The sequence below is a fragment of the Schistocerca americana genome, chromosome X (assembly GCF_021461395.2).
Source record: "Schistocerca americana isolate TAMUIC-IGC-003095 chromosome X, iqSchAmer2.1, whole genome shotgun sequence".
NCBI lineage: Eukaryota > Metazoa > Arthropoda > Insecta > Orthoptera > Acrididae > Schistocerca > Schistocerca americana.
The window spans coordinates 503,953,424-503,978,216 of record NC_060130.1 but is presented as its reverse complement, the minus strand read 5'-3'; the positions used below and the strand labels follow the sequence as shown (position 1 = coordinate 503,978,216).

The following is a 24,793-nucleotide window of genomic DNA, read 5'->3' as shown; positions in this document are numbered from 1 at the left end:
GCGATGGGATTCATGTCTGGGTGGCCAAATCATTCCCTCTAATTTTCCAGCATGTTCTTCAAACCAATCGCGAACAAGTGTGGCCCAGTGACAAGACATCGTTGTTGAGGGTCATGAAGTACGTGAATGGCTGAAAAAGAGCTCCAAGTAGGCGAACATTACCAATTTCAGTCAATGATCGGTTCCGCAATACCACAGGACCCAGTCCGTTCCACGTAAACACAGCCCACACCGTTATGTGGTCACCACCAGCTCGCACAGTGTCTTGTTGACAACATGTGTCCATCCCTTCGTGGGATCTGCGCCAAACTTGAACCCTACCGCCTACTCTTAACAACTGAAGTTGGGACTCGTTTGACGTGGCCACGGTTTTCCGGTCGTCTTCGGTCCAACCGATATGGTCATGAGCCAAGGAGACGCACTGCAGGCGATGTCGCATTATTAGCAAAGGCACTCGCGTCGGTCGTCTGCTGCCATGGTCCATTAACGCCAAATTTCGCCGCACTGTCCTAAATACGTTCGTCGTATGTCCCACATTGATTTCTGCGGTTATTCCGCGCAGTGTTGCTTGTCTGTTAGCACTGATAACTCTACGCAAACACCGCTGCTCTCGGTCGTTAAGTGAAAGTCGTCGGCCACTGCATTGTCAGTAGTGGGAGATAATGCCCGAAATGTGGTGTTCTCGGTACATTCTTGACACTGTGGATCTGGAATATTGGATTGCATAACGATTGCTGGTATGTAGTCTAGCCACATGAGTCTAGCTAGCCGGCCGAAGTGGCCGTGCGGTTAAAGGCGCTGCAGTCTGGAACCGCAAGACCGCTACGGTCGCAGGTTCGAATCCTGCCTCGGGCATGGATGTTTGTCCTGTCCTTAGGTTAGTTAGGTTTAACTAGTTCTAAGTTCTAGGGGACTAATAACCTCAGCAGTTGAGTCCCATAGCGCTCAGAGCCATTTTTTGAGTCTAGCTACAACTGCCATTCCCCATTCAAAATCTGTTAGTTCGCTTTATGCGGCCATAAACACATTGGAATCCTCTTCACATGAATCGCCAGAGTACAAATCACATCTCCGGCAATACACTGCCCATTTATAGCTTGTGTACGCGATACCACTGCCATCTCTATATGTGCATATCGCTATCCCATGACTATTGTCATCTCAGTGTGTAGAGCCATACTAGTGAAGCACAGAAATATACAATCATAAATATAAGCTGTATCATATTTCGCTCATCCAGAATTCGGTGTAAGCTGCAGCTGTCTCGGTACAATTCAGGAGGTCGTCTTGAGTACACTCTCTCGGTGTATCCACTAACGGTCATTTTGGAAGGTGTGCCATTGTTTGTATTTCACGACACTTACACTTGTCAGTGTCCGTGTAGCCCCAACTTTTCATAAGTTGTTTTGATCGCCCTGTGCCCGTACGAAGTCAGTTCCATCACATTTTCCAGTCTCGCCAGTCTAGGTAGGAAACTTGGGTAGAGCTTGCTTTGTGATAAAGGCTTCTAGATAGTCTCCTCCCATAGCGATATTATGGAAATTTCAGTTGATTGTACAAAATATACGTAACTTCGTGTATATTTAAGCCTTTTAGCATGGATGATGGTTGTGTAGCTGGTGGCGCTACTCATTTATCTGTTTGTTCCTTTCTTTCAAGCTCAGGAATGGTCTTCTGACATCTGGTGGAGCAATATCCGATAATGAATATAAATGGTACTCTCTGGTAAGTCTGAGGCAGTGAGTTATCTTCCTGCAGGTATCGTTTAGGATCGCGTATATTTTTCCAGCGTAACGAAATCTTTCCCAAACTGGACATCCATACTTAGCATCTGAAAAGCAGGTGTGAGTGCTGTGGAACAGAGTACGTTCTTGTTGTTTCCCCGTTTTGCAGATGTCAGTTCGTTCAGTATGCCATTACGTGTTTGTATTTTAGCTTTTGGTTTCTCGATATGATTTTTATATGTTAAGATTCTGTCGACAGTGATGACCAGATAGGATGGATGGGGACAGTTGTAGAATGTAGATGTAACATTGATATTATGGCCGGCCGGAGTGGCCGAGCGGTTCTAGGCGCTACAGTCTGGAACCGCGCGACCGCTACGGTCGCAGCTTCGAATCCTGCCTCGGGCATGGATGTGTGTGATGTCCTTAGGTTAGTTAGGTTTAAGTAGTTCTAAGTTCTAGGGGACTGATGACCACAGATGTTAAGTCCCATAGTGCTCAGAGCCATTTGAACCATTTTTTTTTTCTTTAAGTTCTATATATACATCCACATGACTGCTATGCAATTCTCACTTAAGTGTTGATCGAAACATTGAAAACGCCTGTACAAGAACGGTCATTCTTCTCTAGTTCTTTAACAGGCAAGCTAGATATAAGAATCCTTCAATTCATGGCTTGAAATGTAGCCCCCTAGTAGATGAAGAGGCCAATGTGTTCCTTCGGTCGAAACTGTGGTCACACCTCCCAGGTGCGCCTTGGCTAGTGTGTGCGTGCGGAGTGGCTTGTGTGTGGGTTCCGCAGAAGTAGTCTGAACAGGGTAACTGGAGGTGACAGTGTGGTCGGCTTTCCGCGGGCCAGATGTCTGGTGAGTGGCGGTGATCCGTGGTTATTCGGCGCCGGCAGTGGCGCCACGCGGACGCTGCCAAGTCGCCGCTGGACGGCCGCCAACAACACAAAATACCCCAGCGAGCACACGGCAACACTCTCTCCATTTAGGCTGTCGCAACTCATTACTGTCGCCAACATGTGTCCTCACTTGCGCAAGATAAATTTTGCATCTACAATAAATTGAGCGACGACGGAGAAAATTGGTAGGAGGTGTCTACATCTGCACCTACATACATATTCCGCAAGCCACCTACGGTGTGTGGTGGAGGGTACCCTATACCACTACTAGTCATTTCCTGTCCCGTTCCACCTGCAAAAAGAGTGAAAGAAAATCGACCGTCTCTATTTCTCTGTATGATCCCTAATATCTCGTATCTTCGTGGTCCTTACGCGAAATGTATGTTGGCGGCAGCAGAATCGTTCTGCAGTCAGCTTCAAACGCTGGTATTCTAAATTTTTTCAATAGTGTTCCTCGTAAAGAACGTCGCTGGGACTCCTATTTCATTTCTCGAAGCATCTCCGTAACACTTGTGTGTTGTTCGAGCAACCCGCCCTTGATTTTCTTCGATATCTTCCAATAGTCCGGCCTGGTACGGATCCCAGACACTCGAGCAGTACTCAAGAATAGGTCGCAATGGTTCAAATGGCTCTGAGCACTATGCGACTTAACTTCTGAGGTCATCAGCCGCCTAGAACTTAGAACTAATTAAACCTAACTAACCTAAGGACATCACACACATCCATGCCCGAGGCAGGATTCGAACCTGCGACCGTAGCGGTCACGCGGTTCCAGACTGAAGCGCCTTTAACCGCACGGCCACACCGGCCGGCAATAGGTCGCAATAGTGCCCTATACGTCGTCTCCTTTACAGATGAACCACACTTTTCCAAAATCCTCCCAATAAACCGAAGTCGATCATTCTCCTTCCCTACCGCAGTCCTCATATGCTCGTTCCATTTCATATTGCTTTGTAAAGTTACGCCGAGATATTGAACCGATGCGTCTGGGTGAAGCAGGACACTGCTAACGCTGGAAATAAATTTCATTTATAAAACCAACTAAAAATGTTGTCTAAGTCATCTTGTATTCTGCTACAGTCACTTAACTTCGACATCTGGAGATCGCTGACCACCCTGTCCGTCAGATCATTTATGTATACAGAAAATAATAGCTGTTCTATCACATTTCCCTGGGGCACTCCTGACGGTACCCTTGTCTCTTGAACACTTGTCGTCGAGGGCTACATACTGAGTTCCACTACTTAAAAAGTCTTCTAGCTCAAATGGTTCAAATGGCCCTGAGCACTATGGGACTTAACTTCTGAGGTCATCGGTCCCCTAGAACTTAGAACTAGTTAAACCTAACTAACCTAAGGACATCACACACATCCATGCCCGAGGCAGGAACGAACCTGCGACCGTAGCGGGCGCGCGGTTCCAGACTGTAGCGCCTAGAACTGCTTGGCCACCCCGGCCGGCAGTCTTCTAGCCACTCACATATCTGGACACCTATTCCATATGCTCGTACCTTTGCTAACAGACTGTAGTGGGGCACATGTCAAATGCTTTTAGGATATCTAGGGGTTGGTTGGGTTGTTTGGGGGAAGAGACCAAACTGCGAGGTCATCGGTCTCATCGGATTAGGGAAGGACGGGGAAGGAAGTCGGCCGTGCCCTTTCAAACGAACCATCCCGGCCCTTTCAAAGGAATCATCCCGGCATTTGCCTGGAGCGATTTAGGGAAATCACGGAAAACCTAAATCAGGACTGCCGGACGCGGGATTGAACCGTCGTCCTCCCGAATGCGAGTCCAATGTGCTAAGCACTGCGCCACCTTGCTCGGTAGGATATCTAGGAATATCGAATCTGCCTGCTCTCCTTCATCCATATTTCGCAGGATATCATGTGAGGAAATGGAAAGCTGAGTTTCACACGAGCGATGCTTTCTAAACCCGTTCTTCTTCCAGCTTCTCGTTCTCAAGAAAATTTATTATATTTGAATTGAGAATATGTTTAAGAATTCTGCAGCACACCAGTATTAGGGATATTGGTCTGTAAATGTGCAAGTCCGTTTCCTTATCCTTCTTATAAACAGGAGTCACTGCGCCTTTTTCCAGTCGCTTGCGGCTTTGCGCTAGGCGAGATATTCGCGATGAATACAAACAAGTAAGGGGCCAATGCCGTAGTGTGTACTTTGTTAAATCGAACTGGGAGTCCATCCGGACATGACGACTTATTTGTTTTCAACACTTTCAGTTGTTTCTCTACGCCAGGGATGATTATTACTATGTCATCCGTACGGGATGGCTCTGAGCACTATGCGACTTAACTTCTGAGGTCATCAGTCGCCTAGAACTTAGAACTAATTAAACCTAACTAACCTACGGACATCACACACATCCATGCCCGAGGCAGGATTCTAACCTGCGACCGTAGCGGTCACGCGGTTCCAGACTGAAGCGCCTTTAACCGCACGGCCACACCGGCCGGCAGTTTAGGGAAGGTACGTTGTACGATTCTCCTTGTTGAACGATTTCTTAAACGCGAAATGTAAAACTTAGGCATTCATTTTGCTATCTTCAACTGCCACGCCAGTCTGCTCAACGAGTGACTGGATGGAAGCCTTAGGCCCGCTTCGCGATTTTACTTAAAATCAGAATTTTCTTGGGTTTTGGGCTAGATCTTTTGCCAAGATATGACGGTGGTAATTGTTGTATGCTTCGCGCATAGATGTTTTCATACATACACTAACCTCTTACAACCTTTGCCTGACGCTATTTGTTGCTTTATACTGTTGCTGTAGACTGTTTAGATTAGAAGGCTCGCTAGAGGACGGGGCAAATTAAACTCCAGTCGTGTCAGGATGGTCGTCCACACAACACGTAGGTGACTAAATATACTGTAGCTCGCAAGGACACACTCGAGGTTTTTGACAAATGGGAAAGTGAATGAGGCCATAGGCTACCTTTCACATTGTAGACATTGAAACCGTTCTCACTAATTACACTAATTTCCATAAATTGAGCTAAAACTACAACCATATGTAAGAGTACTGAAACAGATCGTGCTACACTGTGGGCATATCAGGCGCAGCTTGTTGGTCAAAGGTCTGAGGCACAGCTGCTCGGGAGGACGACGGTTCAAACCCGCGTCCAGCCATCCTGATTTAGGTTTTCCGTGATTTCCCTAAATCGTTCCAGGCAAATGCCGGGATGGTTCCTTTGAAAGGGCACGGCCGACTTCCTTTCCTGTCCTTCCTTAATCCGATGAGACCGATGACCTCGCTGTCTGGTCTCCTCCCTCAAACAACCCAACCCCAACAGCTGATCGAAAAAAAAAATATTTTTGAGTAATGTATTACAGAATTTAAATTATCAGGTCGCATTTAGATTATTTTCTACAAGGGGTTTAAATAATATTAGTCACTGTATTTGTAACTGTTGATACCGAGTGATGTTTTTCAAACAGGTAGTATCTAGCCTGGCTCTAGTCTGAAATGCCGGTTAGGTCCATGTAGCTGATTTTTTTGGGTGGCGAGGGGGAAGATATAACTTTCACGGAGAACGGCTCTTATGGGTTTCTAGAAGGCTTAACAAGCTGAGCCTAAGGGATTCGTACCAACCTCGATTCGATTTTCATGTTCCATTGTTTAGAACGAAGGGAAATCCTTAGAGTGGTTGAACCTTCACTCTCAAATCCTTTTCACTTTCTCTCTCTCTTATGCTTCAGTGAGTCATTAATCGATATTTAATATTAATGTTTTGGTAGCGTTAAAGATACTCGTTTGTTTCTAGCACTGGCAGTTCTGTACACTATAGTAAGGTTGTAAATGTCTGTCTAGAGTACATTAGCTAAGTGTCATCAACTCACCACCTAGCGAGAGTTTCACGAGCGAATAAATGAAATAAGAGAGGAAAACATGTGTCGTTATTTTCAATTGCTAAGAAATTCCTTGATTGATAGCAGCGTTTGCGTTATTATCAAGTTTCTTTTTGTTTCTTGAGGTGCATTTTGACTGTTTTCGCAACGAATGAGTTATAACTGAAAAAAGACGTATTTTGAGACAATTCAAGGGAACAACAAAATCTCTACAACTCTCTATAATTAAATGTCGATTAATTACGTGTCAGTGGTAAAAAACTTCAGGAGATCCTAACATAAATAATAATATTGTTAAATGTTGCGTAAGTGGCGGTATGACGTTTAGTTACAGAACTGAAGGAAGTAAGTGCGTATCCTTTTCATTCCTTCTTCGTGTTAACAACAGATTCTGGAATCAGCAATGACATTTGTATTCTCCTTTGTCACAAATATTTGGCCAATTTAGGAAGAAGAACTGAGAAGAGTATGGTAACCAACATTGAGGTTTCAGCTCCAAAGTCATAGCTAAATTCTACAGCAGAAAACGGCGACATGTGGACTTCACTGAGTGAGTACTACTTTTTATTTTAATATATTTTTTGTGAAATTATTTTCTGTTTATTTTTTAATATTGCAGCACACTGGCAACTGCGTCGCCACAGCCGCCGCATTGGAATCACATCGTAATGCCCTCCAAGCCCCGAACCCTTTGAGCGATGGTAAATCTTTGAGAAGGCAACAGTGGGCTGGAATTTAAATGTTTGCCAGGCGACTCGGTGACGCGTAGCGCCGCGAGTTCTCGTTGTTGCCCTCGAGAAAAGCAGTTGTACAAAGGAACACAGCCCATGTCAGCGACTTTTCCACGCCGGCCAGTCGGAGAGGCGTTAAATACTGATATCGCTGTCGAGCGTAGAATTTATGACTGCTAACTCGAGAATTACAGTCTCAAAGTAGTAAGGAGAAATGCAGGGGGGTTAAAGGTTATCTACAACTTGTACAGAAACCGGAATGTAGTTAACAAGATCTAGCGGTTCTAGGCGCTCACTCCGGAACCGCGCGACTGCTATGGTCGCAGGTTCGAATCCTGTCTCGGGCATGGATGGTTCAAAAATGGCTCTGAGCACTATGGGACTCAACATCTATGGTCATAAGTCCCCTAGATCTTAGAACTACTTAAACCTAACTAACCTAAGGACATCACACACATCCATGCCCGAGGCAGGATTCGAACCTGCGACCGTAGCAGTCGCGCGGCTCCGGACTGAGCGCCTAGAACCGCTAGACCACCGCGGCCGGCGGGCATGGATGTGTGTGATGTCCTTAGGTTAGTTAGGTTTAAGTAGTTCTAAGTTCTAGGGGACTGATGACGACAGATGTTAAGTCCCATAGTGCTCAGAGCCATTTGAACCATTTTTGAACTTCAACAAACGTAAAACAAGAGCAGTGGAATAAAATCGAATTAAATCAGGCGATGGTCAGAGAATTACATAAGAGAATGAGAGACTAAAGTGCAGACTGGCAATATCAAGTAAAAACATTTCTGAAAATGAGAAATTTGTTAATATCAAATATAAATTTAAGAATTGGCGAGTATTTTCTGGAGGATTTTTTCTGGAGTGCAGCCTTGTGCACAAGTAATACGTGGAAGATAAACAGTTCAGACAAGAAGTGGTGGTACAGAAAAAACCTTGAAGATTAAATAGGTAGATCGAATAACTAAGTGGAGGTGCCAAATCGAATTAGGGGAAAAATCTATAGCACAACTTAACTGAAAGAAGGGATCGGTTGATAGGACACAACCTGAGGCATTAAGGAATTGTCAGTTTGGTAATGGAGGGGTGTGTTAGGGGTAAAAATTGTATAGGGAAACAAAGCTTGAATACAGTAAGCAACGTCAAGTTGATGTAGTTTGAGATAATGAAGGTTGCATCAGATCAATCTTTGGACTGAAGACCATAACAACAACTGCTTTTTAAAATTTTTGAAAGCATTCTTGACTGGTGCATAGTGATCGGTATAAAATGCTAAAAATCAATCAAAACAATCTCGATCGCGTTTTCAGATTTTTTTGTTTGTTAGCATCCGGTTTCGGCCCTCTCCTCAGACCATCTTCAGGCTTACCACCGCCATTATGGTTGCTGGTGGCGGCAGACGGAACCAGATCCGTAGAAGGACGGACCGTTTGCCGGATAGTTACGTTATTTAAGGAAACAGGAAGTGTTCAGCCACATGTGAAACGTCAACCACGACCTGCAACAAATGATGATGCCCAAGTAGGTGTTTTATCTGCTGTCGCGGCTAATCCGCTCATCAGTAGCAGACAAATTGCGCGAGAATCGGGAATCTCAAAAAAGTTGGTGTTGAGAATGCTACATCAATATCGATTGCACCCGTACCATATTACTATGCATCAGGAATTGCATGGCGACGACTTCGAACGTCGTGTCGTGGCACAAGAGAAATTACGGGACGATGACAGAGTTTTTGCACGCGTTCTATTCAGCGACGAAGCGTCATTCACCAACAGCGGTAACGTAAACCGGCATAATATGCACTATTCGGCAACGGAAAATCCACGATGGCTGCGACAAGTGGAACATCAGCGACCTTGGCGGGTTAATGTATGGTGCGGCATTATGGGAGGAAGGATACTTGGCCCCCATTTTATCGATGGCAATATAAATGATGTAATGTATGATGATTTCCTACGTAATGTTCTACCGATGGTACTACAAGATGTTTCACTGCATGACAGAATGGCAATGTGCTTCCAGCATGATGGATGTCCGGCACATAGCTCACGTGCCGTTGAAGCGGTATTGAATAGCATATTTCATGACAGGTGGATCGGTCGTCGAAGCACGTTCACCGGATCTGACGTCCCTGGATTTCTTTCTGTGCGGAAAGTTGAAGGATATTTGCTATCGTGATCCACCGACAACGCCTGACAACATGCGTCAGCGCATTGTCAATGCATGTGCGAACATTATGGCAGGCGAACTACTCGCTGTTGAGAGGAATGTCGTTACACGTATTGCCAAATGCATTGAGGTTGACGGACATCATTTTGAGCATTTATTGCATTAATGTGGTATTTACAGGTAATCACGCTGTAACAGCATGCTTTTTCAGAAATGATAAGTTCACAAAGGTACATGTATCACATTGGAACAACCGAAATAAAATGTTCAAACGTACCTACGTTCTGTATTTTAATTTAAAAAACCTACCTGTTACAAACTGTTCGTCTAAAATTGTGAGCCATATGTTTGCGACTATTACAGCGCCATCTATCACAAAGCGAAAAAAGTGGTCCAACTAAAACATTCATATTTCTTTGCGTACTACACGAATATATAATAAAAATGGGGGTTCCTATTTTAAAAAAGCGCAGTTGATATCCGTTTGACCTATGACAGCGCCATCTAGAGCGTCAATCATAGCGCCATCTGGTTTCCCCCTTCAAGCTAGACAAGTTTCGTTCTTTGTAGCTTTTTAGTTTGACGCTTATTTCGTGAGATATCTGGCCCGATAACGATCAATGGACCACTCTCTATATTCCAAACTGTGGCACATGATGCACTAAACAAAATAAAAACATCGCTTACACTCACACAGAGCCTCCTTTAAACTGCAGTCGTTGGAACTTTCAAACATAATCACACTGTTAAGATATTGCACTTGAACTCGTCTATTACTATACTTGAATGACATTATGGGACATGTTAACAGAGGAAATAACTACCACATACCACACTCTTTTCAACATCAATACTCCCTGTTTCATAGCTGTAAGCACACGATCCTCCTAACAGTATGTTTCGACTTTTGCCAGCCTTTGCACTAGCCTTTCCTGCAATGTTTTCCCTTCGACTTTGGCTGGATGATCATCTTTTCCGAGTTGTCTTCCTGTCGTTGAACTATGTGACCAAAGAGCTAAACGATTCTCTGGATGCAAATACTGGCCAACCTAATCTCCATCCTGAGTTCTTGAAGGACTGAGTTGTAAGCTCGTTTGTTCATCCATGATATTCTCAGTAACCTCCTGAATGTCCACATCTCAGAAGTATCAGTTCTTTTGGAGTCCCCTTCAGTTATCGTCCATATTCCAGTCCCATAAAGGAAAACTGGAAAAACCAGAGACTTCAGTAGTCTGAATGTCGTATGTCTGGTTAGGGCTCGGTCTTTCCAAATCATTGTCACCTTCTATGCAGCATGTCTACCCAGATAAGTTCTATGCCGTATTTACTGTGTGGAGTCATCCTCTTTCTGAACAACTGAGGTCAAGTAGACGAAGTGATCAACTTCTTCATATTCCGATAGTACATCGGTAGCTGGCAGTGGTTCACCTCTGTCAGTTGCCATGATGCTGGTCTTTTTCTTATTGACTGATAGCCCAAATTTCTCACTTTCTCTCTTAACTGTATCCTGTGGTTGCTTCATTTCCACTTTTGATTCGACGCACAGCGAGGTGCCATCAGCAAATCTTAATTTACTGACTCTTCTTTCTCCAATTCGTAGACCACTAGCCAAGCCATGAAGACATTTTCTCATAACATATTTTAGATGCTAAATAGAACTGGTGATAGAATGCACCCCTATCTAACTCCTTTACATGGTTGAAAAGGACTTGAAATAGCTTTCACCAGTCTGCTCACTGCTTTACTAACAGAGTAGAGTTTAATGATCATAAAAAATCCACCTCGAGTGCAAATAGAAACCGGAAGTTGACCTAGGTTTCGGTGCGGAGAACCACGCCATCTTCAGAACACACTAAAACTACAAACTGCCTAAAGAGGCATGGTCCAGCATTAATACAGAACGCCCAAAAGGGCAAAAGACTCGCATAAAATGTAAAATAAACGGTACGTGTGTACAATGTCAACAGCTGTACTTAGCTCAAACGTCGTACACAACCGATAGCAATATTCAAGATGACCTCTGTCGGTCATTAGATATTAGGGCGAGGAAGGCGACTTTGCACGCCCTTTCACGCAATTACATTAAGCCTGTCATACTAATTTGACCCTTTTCTGGTCAGTAGCACTTAGAATCTAATATGGTAACTTTACACGCTTATCTAAGCGTAGTCATCAAATACTATCACCGACCCCAACTAATTGAAAAATGGGTTATTCATCCCCCATATTTTTAGCCTGCTTCTAGCTGATGCTATTTCGTCTGTCCTGCGTGCATGCGTTTTGACCATCCGTGGAATTTGCTATCCCACATATATAGTTTCAGCCTATCCACGTTCTATAGTTCTATAAAATTATCCTGGAGCTAGGACATTATACATACACACGCATTAACTTCTTGCGCCTTTGACCCAGTCAGCGGATCACTTTCGTAACACACTTTATGCCAATCACATGGAAGAAGACGATTTCTCAATTTGCGCATGCGCGTTCCTTTCTGACATTCTCACAGCCTAGCTCCCGGCGCCACCTCAGTTTACCTGGAGTCCGCGGCCCACCGAACATCGGCTGGGGTGTGGAAGCATGCTTCTGACGTTTGAGCTGAGTACGGCTATTGACATGGTACACACGTACCGTTTATTTTACATTTTATGCGAGTCTTTTGTCCTTTTGGGCCATGCCTCTTTAGGCAGTTTTCAGTTTTAGTGTGTTCCGAAGAAGGCGTGGCTATCCGCGCCGAAACCTAGGTCAACATCCGGTTCCTATTTGCAATCGAGGCGGACGAACTTACAACTCAGTCCTTCAAGAACTCAGGATGGAGATTAGGTTGGCCAGTATTTGCATCCAGAGAATAATCATTTATAATCATTAAATTATTCACTATTGCAGACGCACTGCAATGTTAAAAGTTCTCTAGAGTAGAGTTTTCTGATAAGGGCAATCAGGTGAGCAGAAACGCTCATTTCCGTTAGCACGCTCCACATTTCTTTCCACTGAACGCAGTCGAAAGCTTTGCTATAGTCCAAGAAACAAAGAACTAAAAGAATATTGAATTCTCTACACTTTTTAATTAGCTGTCTGACGTCGAGAATGTGTTCTCGTCTTTATTATGCACAAACCCAGCTTGCTCTGATGGCATTTCTTTGTCTAAGTGGGTTCTCAGTCGTTGATAGATGACACTTAGAAAAATATTGCTTTTATACGAAATCAATCAGATAGTTCTATAGCTGTCACAACGCTGTGCGTTTCCTTTGTCATGAAACGGAACCATTACCGACATGGTCCAGTCTTCTATCCATGTTTCGTTATTCCATACGCTGTAACAAATTTTATGTAGGATTTCCAAACGAAGCTCTCTAGATGCTTTGATCATTTCGGCAGTAATAACGTCAGGTTCAACTGCTTTGTTATTTTTCAATTTAGCAATGGGCTGGCGCACAACTCCTTTTAAGATGTTTGATTCCTTCGCAAGTGGAATGTCTGCACGATTCAGTTTTCCATCGTTATCCATTTACATCTTGTTGCAACATATTCTCCGCTTATCATTAACTAGTTCTGTATTTTTCACAATATTGGTTAGTATTGGTTAGAGGTGTACCATCTTCGCATTCTATAATCTTTGTCCACACGCTTATACAGATAAATGTTTTTTCAAGAAATCTAAGGGAATTACAAAATGTTTATGTTAATGAAACAAGCAATCTATTGGGAAGAACTTTTTTTTGATCAAATCGTATTATTGCTTTCTAAATTGTCATGCATTAACTTGTTTCGCTATTTTTTTTTTTTTACCATTTATGAAGCTTTCAAGTCCTTTATACAAATCTGTTTGTAATCTCTTATCCGTTTGTTAAAGTATGTGTAGATCATATCTTGGAGAGGATTCCCAGCGTTACTGACGGCACTGGGTATTGCTGATTGGAGCAACTGTTTGTGTGGTTTGCATTCATACGATCACTGCAGCGTTTGTGGAGATTTTTGCCAGATTGCCGTATACATTGTGAGGAAGCTAGGAGAGGCCAACAAAAATGCATTCACAACGAGTAAACGTACGCAATTTATTTTTAGCGTTTAGAGCTGCCGATTACTACACCGACATCGTTTTTTTTTTATCGAAGTAAATACTTTTTCTATTGCACTGGAAAGATAACAAATGGTTCAAATGGCTCTGAGCACTATGGGACTCAACTGCTGAGGTCATTAGTCCCCTAGAACTTAGAACTAGTTAAACCTAACTAACCTAAGGACATCACAAACATCCATGCCCGAGGCAGGATTCGAACCTGCGACCGTAGCGGTCTTGCGGTTCCAGACTGCAGCGCCTTTAACCGCACGGCCACTTCGGCCGGCGAAAGATAACAGCGCCGCAAACTATTGTCCGGCAGTCAGGAGAAGAGGTCCGACAAACCTCTGCTCTTGTGTACCAATCGTGATCAGGCACAGAACTCAGGTACGGTCGTATGTTTATTGTGCCACGTTATACGGCATTTCATGTCTTCGGAGGTCGTCGGTGTTTCCTTGTAGACTTCTTGTTTTAATTTTCCACATGGATAAAAAGATCCGAATGTGTTAAGTCTGGTGAGCGCGCGGGACATTTTAGGATTCCCGAACAACCGATCCAATGATCTACAGACGTTCTGTTAAGAAGATACGGACCTATTTATACAGAATGGATGGGATATCCGTGCTGTTGCTACTACATGGATTGCTTTATGTCCTGTGGGATGTCTTTCAATAACTGTTAGAAACTGTGCACAGGGTATTTGTTTTAACCTGAGACAACTAAAAATCTCGGAAACGACGCATCGTACAAAAAAAAATGCTTTAGGTGAAGAGCTGATATCAGTAATGGGGACAAATGTCTGTGCTACAACAGACCACCTCCTAACCACTCCTCCTGCGTGGGCGGATCAGCATTGCAGTTTCAAATGGGAACCCCACCCCCATCCCAATTTTATTGCACATTCCGGGTATGGGCAAATAGCGACCCGCGGGACACATGCAGCCCGCTAATGATTTTTGTGCATCACGCCAAGCCGGCCAGAAAAATCTGCCTTGTGCCGAGATTTCCTTCTCTCACGCGAGCGAAGATTTCCACGAGGACGGCCATATCAACACGCACGCGCAGTGTAGATAGTATTCACGTAAACTAAGTCGACAAACGGCGCGGTGGCTCATGGGAGTGCCATCAGCCACCGCGCTGAGCGTCAACTTGATTTCTGCGAATAGTATGACACACAGCGTTGTTCCGATTAATCTGGTTTATTTCCAGTTTGTCTGTGCAACAGTAAACACATAAATAACCAACTTTAATGGAACCATGAACACTCCGAAAAAACGCAAAATCACTGATGCATGTCGTGTTTAATGAAGAATGAACAAACACATATCGTCGCTAGGTAATGAAAACCTCGTAACTCAAATTGGTCAAATTTTACAGGAGAAACAAAAAACTAATTATAGTATCGCATGGGTACCTGATTAGTCAAATGTAGTGGTTTCTGCTACACAATATGGATCCGGTCATTGGTACATAAGACTTTATTATACACTTCAAATTGTTTACCGGTTTTTGGAGTTACAAGGTTTTCACAGCTATTTTTTTGGTAGTGATGGAGATAAGGGGCATGTAACGAGTGCATGGTGAAGAATTGAAATGAATGAATGCTTAATTTGTTTAAAAAAATACTTACTTAAACTTTGCATTATTTGTGTATTATGAAACATCTGTAAGGATACATTGTTACAGACATGAAGTGAAATGAATAATTTCACATTAACCAAAATACTGGAATCTGGATGTTAATAAATTACAGTGCTTAAAAAGCATAGAAACAATGTTGTTAGCTTTAATTAAACTTTTATTACTGTAAACATTTGTGCAGCTTATTAACATTTATTGTTGTTACTATTACTGCTACTATCACAATCACAGTCATAGGTGGCTGTAAACAAGTTTATTTTCGGCTGCATTTTTTTAGGCACGGACATGTTCTCTCATTACAAATGTGTGGCAGTATGTCATAAAATGAATGCACATCCTTACGATCCTTTAGTTGTTGCAGGTGCGTAAACTTTTCTGCACTGATATTTAGTGGTGAACTGTAGAGAGGGGGCACTGTACATGAGTTGGGTATGTTTGACATCCTTCTTGGAAGTGGTTCCCATGTAGCGCTGAATTTCAATTTATATTCCATTTGTACGGAGGGATCATACTTAAGACACCGGATATCATTCACTGTTGGATCCCCAATTTTGGTTCCTGGCCGAATAGACGAATACAACGAGAGTTTATCATAGAACTTGAAAAACGTATGGTCCAAATAATTGACAACATAAGGTCTAGGACCTTGTCTTGTGGTAGTACAAACTTCTACATAGCCAGCAGGAGTAAAAATGTGTCTGTTTTTTAATTTCATTTTTTATAGAATCACACTCCATTTGAGTGTGACCTTTCTCCAGAACTTTTTGCACTATTGTAATACCTTTCTGATTGGAGAAATGAGCCAGTGCATTACTCATGACTGAGTTTCGATTCTCGTACGTGCATCCGTCGCTATAGAAAATAGCTTCTGAATCATTTTGGACGTACGTTTCTATAAAATATACCAGTATACTGACAAATTCCGAAGCCGTTAGTCCACCTTCACTCTCGTACCAAAGGTAACAATAACCATCGTTACTTTTTAAATCATAGATGGTTAATTTGTGGACCTTTAGTTTGCTTTTATAGTACAGTGCAGATGCTTTTAGTGTGGGAGAAAGCAAAAGTGCTTGAAAGTCCACAGTAAACACACTTGCTGGTCCTAATTTATCACTATTTTTCGCTTCCCTTGCCTCAGTTCTTCGGGCCATATGCAAAGAGTATCCATTGTCTGAGATATTGCCTGTCTGGTGAGAATAACAAAGATCGCATTGGTCCTTTTTAGGAGAAAATGAGTTGAGATTATTTTCATCGAATACCTCGCAGTACTGTTTGTAAACAGGTGGGATTCGTCCTCTTTTTTTGCAAAATTCTATATATTCCCTATGTAGTTCTGATTTACTCTGCCAGTAAGGTTCCAAGTAGAGTTTTGTGGGAGAACGAATCTCGGAGCATGCGTTCGCCCTGCACACTCACAATGGTGATTACCGGAGATGCGAGGTTTACAGCACAAACTACATATCGCTGGAGATGTGAGTTTTTCATTATTGCCGCTAGGTGGCGACACCGTACAACTCGAAGAAGGAAGCTTTCAACAGACTATGTGGCATAATTGTCTACATTTGGTAATGGAGTTACGTGGATTTCATTTTCCGATGGAGTTACGAGGTTTTCATTGCCTAGCGACGATATTTCTTTTTTTGGAACTGGGAATAAAGCAGAATGTTTATTGTGTCATGAAATGCTAGCCATGTTTAAGGAGTACAACTGAATCATTACGAAACAAAACAGAGAATTTGGCTACAAACTTTCCAAGGAAGAAGGCAAAATAAAACGTGTGGAGGGCGTGAAAGAGGTGAAGAAGCAACAAAATTTGTTTACAAAGCAATCAAGACTTCAGAATAGCACTACAGAGGCAAGTTTCAGGGTAGCTTATAACGCTGCTGAACGCAACCAGTATTTATCTGGTGGCGAGTTTATTAAGCAGAGTACGGTACAGAGTGCAAGTATTTTTTGTCCTGATGTTGGAAGCAAACCTGAAAGCAAATACGTTGTCAAGAAGGACCATATTGCAGCGCATTCATTTAATTAGTGGGGAACTCACAGAACAGCTGAAGACTGCGAGCAAAGATTTTGATTGGGTTTCCTTGGCAATGGACGAGAGCACAGATAACGAAGACGCTGCACAATTATTCATCTTTATCAGTGGAATCAATGAGAATTGATGAAAATTTCGTCATCGCACAACTAAAGATAGTCACTGGTCGGCACTTGCTTGAGTGTGCTGTGAATTGTGTGGACAAAAGTAGCTGACCCTGGAAAAAATTTTAATCGTTACGATAGATGGGGGCAGAGCTTTCTGTGGGAAAAATGCACGTGTGATGAAGCTTTTAAAAACAAGTTACGAGCACAAGACACAAGATAGTGACATCTTGTCCTTTCATTGCATTTTGCATCAGGAGAGCCTTCGTAAAGCTGTACTGGATTTAAAGTATGTGATAGATCCTACTGTTGGTGTTGTGAACACAGACAGAGCATGGGCATTCCACCATCGACAGTTCAAATCAGTTCTTGAATATGTTGGGCCAGAGTATGAAGACGTAATTAACCACAACAATTTGAAGTGATTGAGCCTGAGCGAAGTGTTAAAAAGAGTCTGGGCATTGCAGAATAAAAGCCCCTTATTCCTGGACACAAAGAAAATGTTTCATGATTTTGTTACAAAAATAGGATTGAGGAGTGGAGATATGAGATGATGTTTGCAGCTCATGTATCTGAGAAATAAAATTAACTGAATGTGACATTGCAGGGAAACGGGTTATCTGTACATGAAATGTGGACACATGTAAAATCATTCAAGGCAGAAGTAGGTCTATATAAACAAGCAATCTCACTCCAGATTTAAAATAAATAAATAAATAAAACAAAAGTGTGACAGGATCAATTTGCCTGATTAAACTGGTTCTAAAATTAAATGAGCTTGCAGATGTCGATGATATGAAATCAGCAAAATAAATGGATCGACTAAAACTATGACTATTTTATTTATACTGATAGAGTTTTACGGTACAATTTACAACTCTTCTGAAATGCAAAGTTAAAGAATGACTACAATCATTTTAGAAACAACTGCCCATTCCTCGCATATTCGGATTCTACGGCAAAAAAATACGTACAGTTTACTCAAACCATTGTTTTCCTTCCGTGTAGATGTCACTGTAATCGACAAACAAGCGTTCTTGTCTTTGCAATTAAGAACCGACGCATCTGATTCTACATTTCATTAACGATGTAAATGTAAACTTTTGTGTTCTAACGGTTGATATTTACGTTCGAAATTTAGTTTTGCAAATTGGATTGTACAGTGTGATATGGTTAACTGTTTCAATATCTATTTAGAAACTACATTTAGCGGGATCCGGGAACAGTGACGTGGATTAATAATTTTCTGTTCCCATCAGGATGTTTGATATTGATGAGTCCCCTTGCCTCTCACCGTAGGGGTGCTTGATTCCAATGCCTCTCATCATAATTGTAATTCACAATGCTTTTAAGTTGTGTACATGGATTTCACGCACGAATTAGTGAATGTATCGAAATGGAAGGTCGTCACTTTCAGTATTAATTGTGAATTACAATAATGGTGAGAGAGAGGGCATTCAGCGATATCAAGTATCTCGATGGGAACCGAAAACTATTACATACATCTCGCTGTTCCTGTATCACGATAAACGTAGTTTCTAATCAGACATTGAAACAGCTAACCACATCGTATTACACAATCAAATTTGCGAGAGTAAAGTAAATTTTGAACATAAATATCAACCGTTAGAACACAAAAGTTTACAGTTACATCGTAAATGAAATGTAGAATCAAATGTGCCGGTTCTTAATTGTAAAGACAGCCACACTTGATACTTGTCTACTACAGCGCTGTCTACCACGAAGGGGAAACAATAGTTTAATTAAACCGCACGTAGTTTTTGGCGAAGAATTCAAATATACAATAAAAAGGCGAGTTTCCACTTTAATATGAAAAGTTGACTCCGCCAATGCAGGAGGGGTGGTTAGGAGATGGCCAGTCGTAGCCCAGAAAGATGTCCTCTTTTCTAATATCAACTTTTCACCTAGAACATTTTTTTTTTTTTTTCGTACGATGCGTCGTTCCCACGTGGAAACTGAAGCTGCCTTGTCGTGTCATTGAAGCCTGTGTTACCACTTTTAAAATGTTAATTGCATTTCTCTCATCAGTTGCTATGCTTTTTCGTTAGCGTGTTTCCTTCCTCACACTTCCAGTTTCTTTAAATTTTTGTGTAATATTTGCAAAGACAGATCGTAAAGGCTTTGCACAATCAGGATGTAACGGAAAAACAGTGTCCATCGTCGTAGTCGACTCACACCCATGCACCAGGAAAAATGGCGTAAATCCTGCGGTGTCTTGTTTGGCGGTGTTGTAGGCAAACGTCACGAAAGGTAGCACCTCATCCCAGTTGATCTGCTCAACATTGACGAACATCGATAGCATGTTGGCCAAGGCCTTATTAAGGCATTCAGTAAGCCCGTTAGTTTGCGGATGGTAGGCAGTCGTTATGTGATGAGTAATGTTGCACCGACGGTTTATCTCTGTCACAAGATTGAAAAACTTCCCCTCGATCCGTAACTAACTACCTTAGGGCACCGTGTTTTAATACAATGTCTTCCACGATGAATTTGGCTACCTCGAATGCTTCGGCTGTTTTCACAGCTTTTGTAATGTCATAGCTTGTCAGATAATCGGTGCAAACAATAATCCATCTATTGCCACTAGCAGACGTTGGAAATCGTCCGAGGAGGTCAATCCCAACACGCTGGAATGGCGTTTCGGCGGGTGGAATTGGTATGAGTCGGCCAGGTGGTTTCTGAGGAACTGCCTTTCTCCTCTGGAACTCTCGACAGTGCGACACATAGGGACGGATTCTCCTAAATAAACCTGGCCAGAAAAATCTCTTGTGGATTCTATTGTAGGTCTTAATGAATCCTAAATGTTCGACCTCAGGTGTGTCAAGGAATTTCTGTAGAACATCTAAGCGCATGTCTTTAGGAATCACTGGTAGCCACCTCTTTCCTATTGGCTCAAAGTTTTTCTTGCAAAGTAATCCATTAACTACCTTAAATTGTCTTTTCACATCCTCTGACCGATTTAAGGCAAGCATAGTTTGAGATATCTTGGCGTCCTCCTTCTGCTCAGCAGAGAGATCCTGGAGTGCAGCGAGACAATCACTATCTTCATCAAAGCCTTGATGGCCTTGCACAGGGTTTCTTGAGAGACAGTCGGCATCGTGGTGTTTTCTTCCACTTCCTGTGGAGTAATGCCATGTTCTTGAAGACGTAGTGCCCACCTGCGAGTCGTGCTGTTGGATCCTCAAGACCTGCCAACCAACAAAGTGAATGATGGTTTGCAACAACTTTGATTGGCCTCCCATACAGATACTGTCGAAATTTGCACATGGCCCAGATCACAGCAAGACATTCTCTTTCTGTAGTTGAGTAGTTTCTCTCGGCTTTTGTATGTGTCCTAGAAGCATCTCTTCTCCATCAGTAATTTGCACCAGAACAGCACCGAGCTGCGGTCGCAGGTTCGAATCCTGCCTCGGGCATGGACGTGTGTGATGTCCTTAAGGTAGTTAGGTTTAAGTAGTTCTAAGTTCTAGGGGACTGATGGCCTCAGATGTTGAGTCCCATAGCGCTCCGAGTCATTTGATTTGAACAGCACCGATGCCATACCCGCTGGCATCTGTGTGTAGTTCTGCAGGTGCTCTCTCATCATACAGTCCAAGTGCAGGGTCAGACGTCAGAGCTTTTCGCAGAACATTGAAAGAATCTTGTTGAGCACCACCCTAGATAGATTTAGCATCGGCTTTTAACACTTGGAGTGGCCTGGCTTTGATACAAAAGTCTTTGATAAAACGGCGGTAATAAGAACATAATCCGAGGAAGCTTCTCACATTTCTTATACTTTTAGGAATAGGAAATTCCGTTATAGATCTCACTTTTCTGGGTCTGGCCACACACTTTAGTATGACACGAGGTGTCAAAGTATTTTGATTTCTTTTGCCCCAAAGAGACATTTTATTGGATTAAGTTTCAGTCCGCCTTGTTGGAGATACATAAGAATGGCCCTCAGTCTTTTTACGTGTTCATCAAACGTCTCTGAGAACACTATACTGTCATCTAAATAATACAGACACATCGTCCACCTCACGTGACTTGGAAGATTATCCATCATCCGTTCAAAAGTTGCTGGTGCATTACACAAACCAAACGGAATGACCTTAAACTCATACAGGCCCTCAGGGGTGATGAATGCAGTTTTCTCCCGATCAGCCTTATCTCCTTCGATTTGCCAGTATCCCGAGTACATGTCCATGGCTGAGAAAAACTTAGCCCCCTTCAGATAATCTAGTGTATCGTCAACTCGTGGAAGAGGGTAAACGTCCTTTTTAGTTATCTTATTAAGCTTCCTGTAATCAACACAAAAACGCCAACTGCCATCCTTCTTCCCGACGAGAACCACTGGTGATGACCGTGGGCTCTGCGAAGGCTGAATGATGTCATTCTTCATCATTTGCTCTACCTCGTCGCGAATTATTCGACGTTCCGTTGCTGACACACGGTATGCTCTCTAGCTTATTGGTTGATGGTCTCCAGTTCTAATCCGGTGCTTCACCGTCGATTTGTCTAATTTGCTCTTCACCTGTGGATTGGAGCATTCAGAGAACTCTGAAAGAATGGCAAGTAGCTTCTTCTGTTGTTCCTTAGTTAGATCTGGTGATAGTCGAGCTATAAGATCTTGTCTCGTAGTGGTAGCGCCAATTTCGCTCACAGACTCGGCATGGGAGGTTTCTATGACGCTCAGATGTTCGGGAATTAACGGCTCAGCGTTTGCTACGCACATGCGTCTTGGAAGGATCTCAGGTTCTCGGCGACAGTTAACTATCCACAATCCGTCCTTAAACGAGACGACAGAGATTGGGATGACCAAATTATTCTTCAGTAGTATGCTTCTCTTACATTCCACTATAAGATCCATGGGTTGATGCATGGCATGACACATGACAGTTACCCTTCTAGCGCTGACTGCAGGAATGATTACTTCATCCAGCACACACAGTCTCCACACACTCGGATGCACATCTTCCTGCCCATAGTATCTCATCTCGTCTAGTATAATCTTCGAGCGACCACAATCTATAATTGCCTGAGAAGCTTTCAAAAAGTCCCATCTGAGAATGACGTCATGACTACACTCTTGTAAGACGATGAATTCTAAGGGTTGTGTACGGCCACTTATACCCACACGAATGACACATCTTCCTGCAGGTTTTACATATTTCCCATTAGCCACCTTCATCAGAGATGTTTTGTTGTCGACGAATACGGTTTTCTGCAACTGGCGACGGTACTTCTCCGAAATGACTGAATATGATGCTCCAGAGTCCACAAGAGCTTGAGCTGGTCGACCATCCATGAGGATATCGGTGTAGTTTCCTATCATTTTTGTAGTGATTTTCTCTTCGGCGGCCTCACCTCCAAGGAAGGTCGCATCCTTTAGTTTTCCAGGTTGCGGCGGCTAGGTGATCGGCTGGAGCTTCTAAACGGCGATGGAGACCTTGATCGGCGTGTTGGGGAGCGTCCTCTCCAGCGGCTAGCTTGCGGCGATGGTGACCTACGTCGTCCTGCACCCACATCTTCTTGTTCATCTTCGTCGTCCAGGAGTTGGCGTCGGCTAAGATCGGTCTGCTATCTTCTGGCGCGGGCATCATCAAATATCCGCCGCCTTTCTCGGCAATAGCGCATCACATGTCCCGGTCGTCCGCAGTGGAAACATACTGGTTGGTTATCCTGGGTTCTCCAGAAGTCAGCCTTCCTCGGTGCCCAAACAGGTTCCTCATGTGGCATTGCAGGAACGTATCGTTGCCTGGGTCTCGAATTTTTCACCGTTTTAAAGGGAAATGAAGGACGAGAGATTGGATTTAATGTCTGTTCCACTTCCCTCCTTATGACCTCTTGAAGCGTCTCGGTTTTTTGCTCGCCGAGCAATCCAAGTGCCTTCTGAACTACGTCTCTCACTTTCTGACGAAGAGCACTTGTGAAATCAGTTCCTTCCTCCAGGCTCGAATCCTGCCTCGGGCATGGATGTGTGTGATGTCCTTAGGTTAGTCAGGTTTAAGTAGTTCTAAGTTCTAGGGGACTGATGACTTCAGATGTTAAGTCCCATAGTCCTCAGAGCCATTTGAACCATTTAAAAATCTTCCCACAACAAGTAATGTGGCCAGTTATATAAGAAAAAACTAAAGCCCTTCTTTTTGTTGACACCTGGACAGCCAATGAGATGTGTAATCTGCTGACGCTTCCTTCTTTCATCCATACAAAACTTTTGTGAAATTTATCACAGATACAATTATGGTATCTTGTGCAGAGCCATTAACATGTGGCATAATGGCCACTTCTTATGCCTTCAATCGTTTGTGTATTTTCAGTTCTCGACTCTGGTGTCCACGATAGCCAAGTCGATGGGTCCCCTGTCTTGGTTGGGAATGATTTGTTACACCAGATGTACTTTCTTGTTTAGATTTTTAAATAGTTATTTTATCGTGTGATTGTCTCACAGGTCTACATTTACCTAATTTTCACCTGTGACTATGGAGTCTATGGGGCTTAGAAATAGTATTTCATTATGTCTCATGGCGTTTCAAAATAATATTCAGTCGTTCTTATCATAGAAATCCATTTAATGCCATAAATGGCTGATGCTCGCAGAAAGTGATGTACAGGGCGATTTTTTATACCGTGTACGGACTCTAGGGATTGATCGATGAGAGGATACGGAACAAAAAAGGTCTAATGAACTTATGTCTGGAAATACATGGTTTCCATTTTAGAGACCATTTATTCAGTCGTACTTTGTTACAGATACTGCGGTGTAATACGCGCTGTACCATGCAGCCACAGTTGCAGTATGTATGGTTTCCTCCTAGAGGTTGGTACTGTTCCTCATACGTCATGCCCTAGCGCCCTCTCCTGCCATAGTAACTGGTAACGTTGTGTCCGATTCACTTCCGTTGCTGACTCACCTTGTAGTGGATGTGATACAGCGTTGTACACAGTGGTTCCGCATTCCAATCGAGAGCTTGCCGATGTTGTTGTTGTGGTCTTCAGTCCTGAGACTGGTTTGATGCAGCTCTCCATGCTACTCTATCCTGTGCAAGCTTCTTCATCTCTCAGTACTTACTGCATGGTGTTTATTTACGGAAAGGCAAATGGCAACGGGAGGCGGGCAGCAAGTTTGCATCAGGAGGCCTATCCCCGCCAACAACAACCACAGAATTCAGTGTTTGCAACAGGATATCGCCGTTTGTCTGAGACAGGGTCATTTCAGGAAGCAGGATATCATGAATGACCTACCACAAACGTTCGGAGACCAGACTTCCAGGAAAATGTGATTAACACTGTGGAAGGCGACCGCCGTGTCAGTACCAGGCATTTGCCCGCCAGCACAGGGTAAGCCAGACGGCCGTATGGAACATTCTCCATGACAGTTGTTACTACCCTTGTCACTTACAGATGTGCAGGGCGTACTAGCGACAGACTTTCCACATCGGGAGCAGTTTTGTCACAGGTTTCTTCACCAGGCAACCACGGTTCGGGGATTTGTGTCATCCACCCTATTCACAGATAGGCAATCTTTACGCGGAGTGGTATCTTCAACTTTTATAACAA

At 43.2% G+C, this 24,793-nt stretch overlaps 1 protein-coding gene across 5 annotated transcripts in view; it reads right to left on the bottom strand.

Annotated features, from left to right (window-relative positions):
• Positions 1-24,793, bottom strand: part of LOC124556606 — a 445,831-nt gene that overhangs the window by 32,664 nt on the left and 388,374 nt on the right. The gene's annotated exons all lie outside the window — the stretch shown is intronic.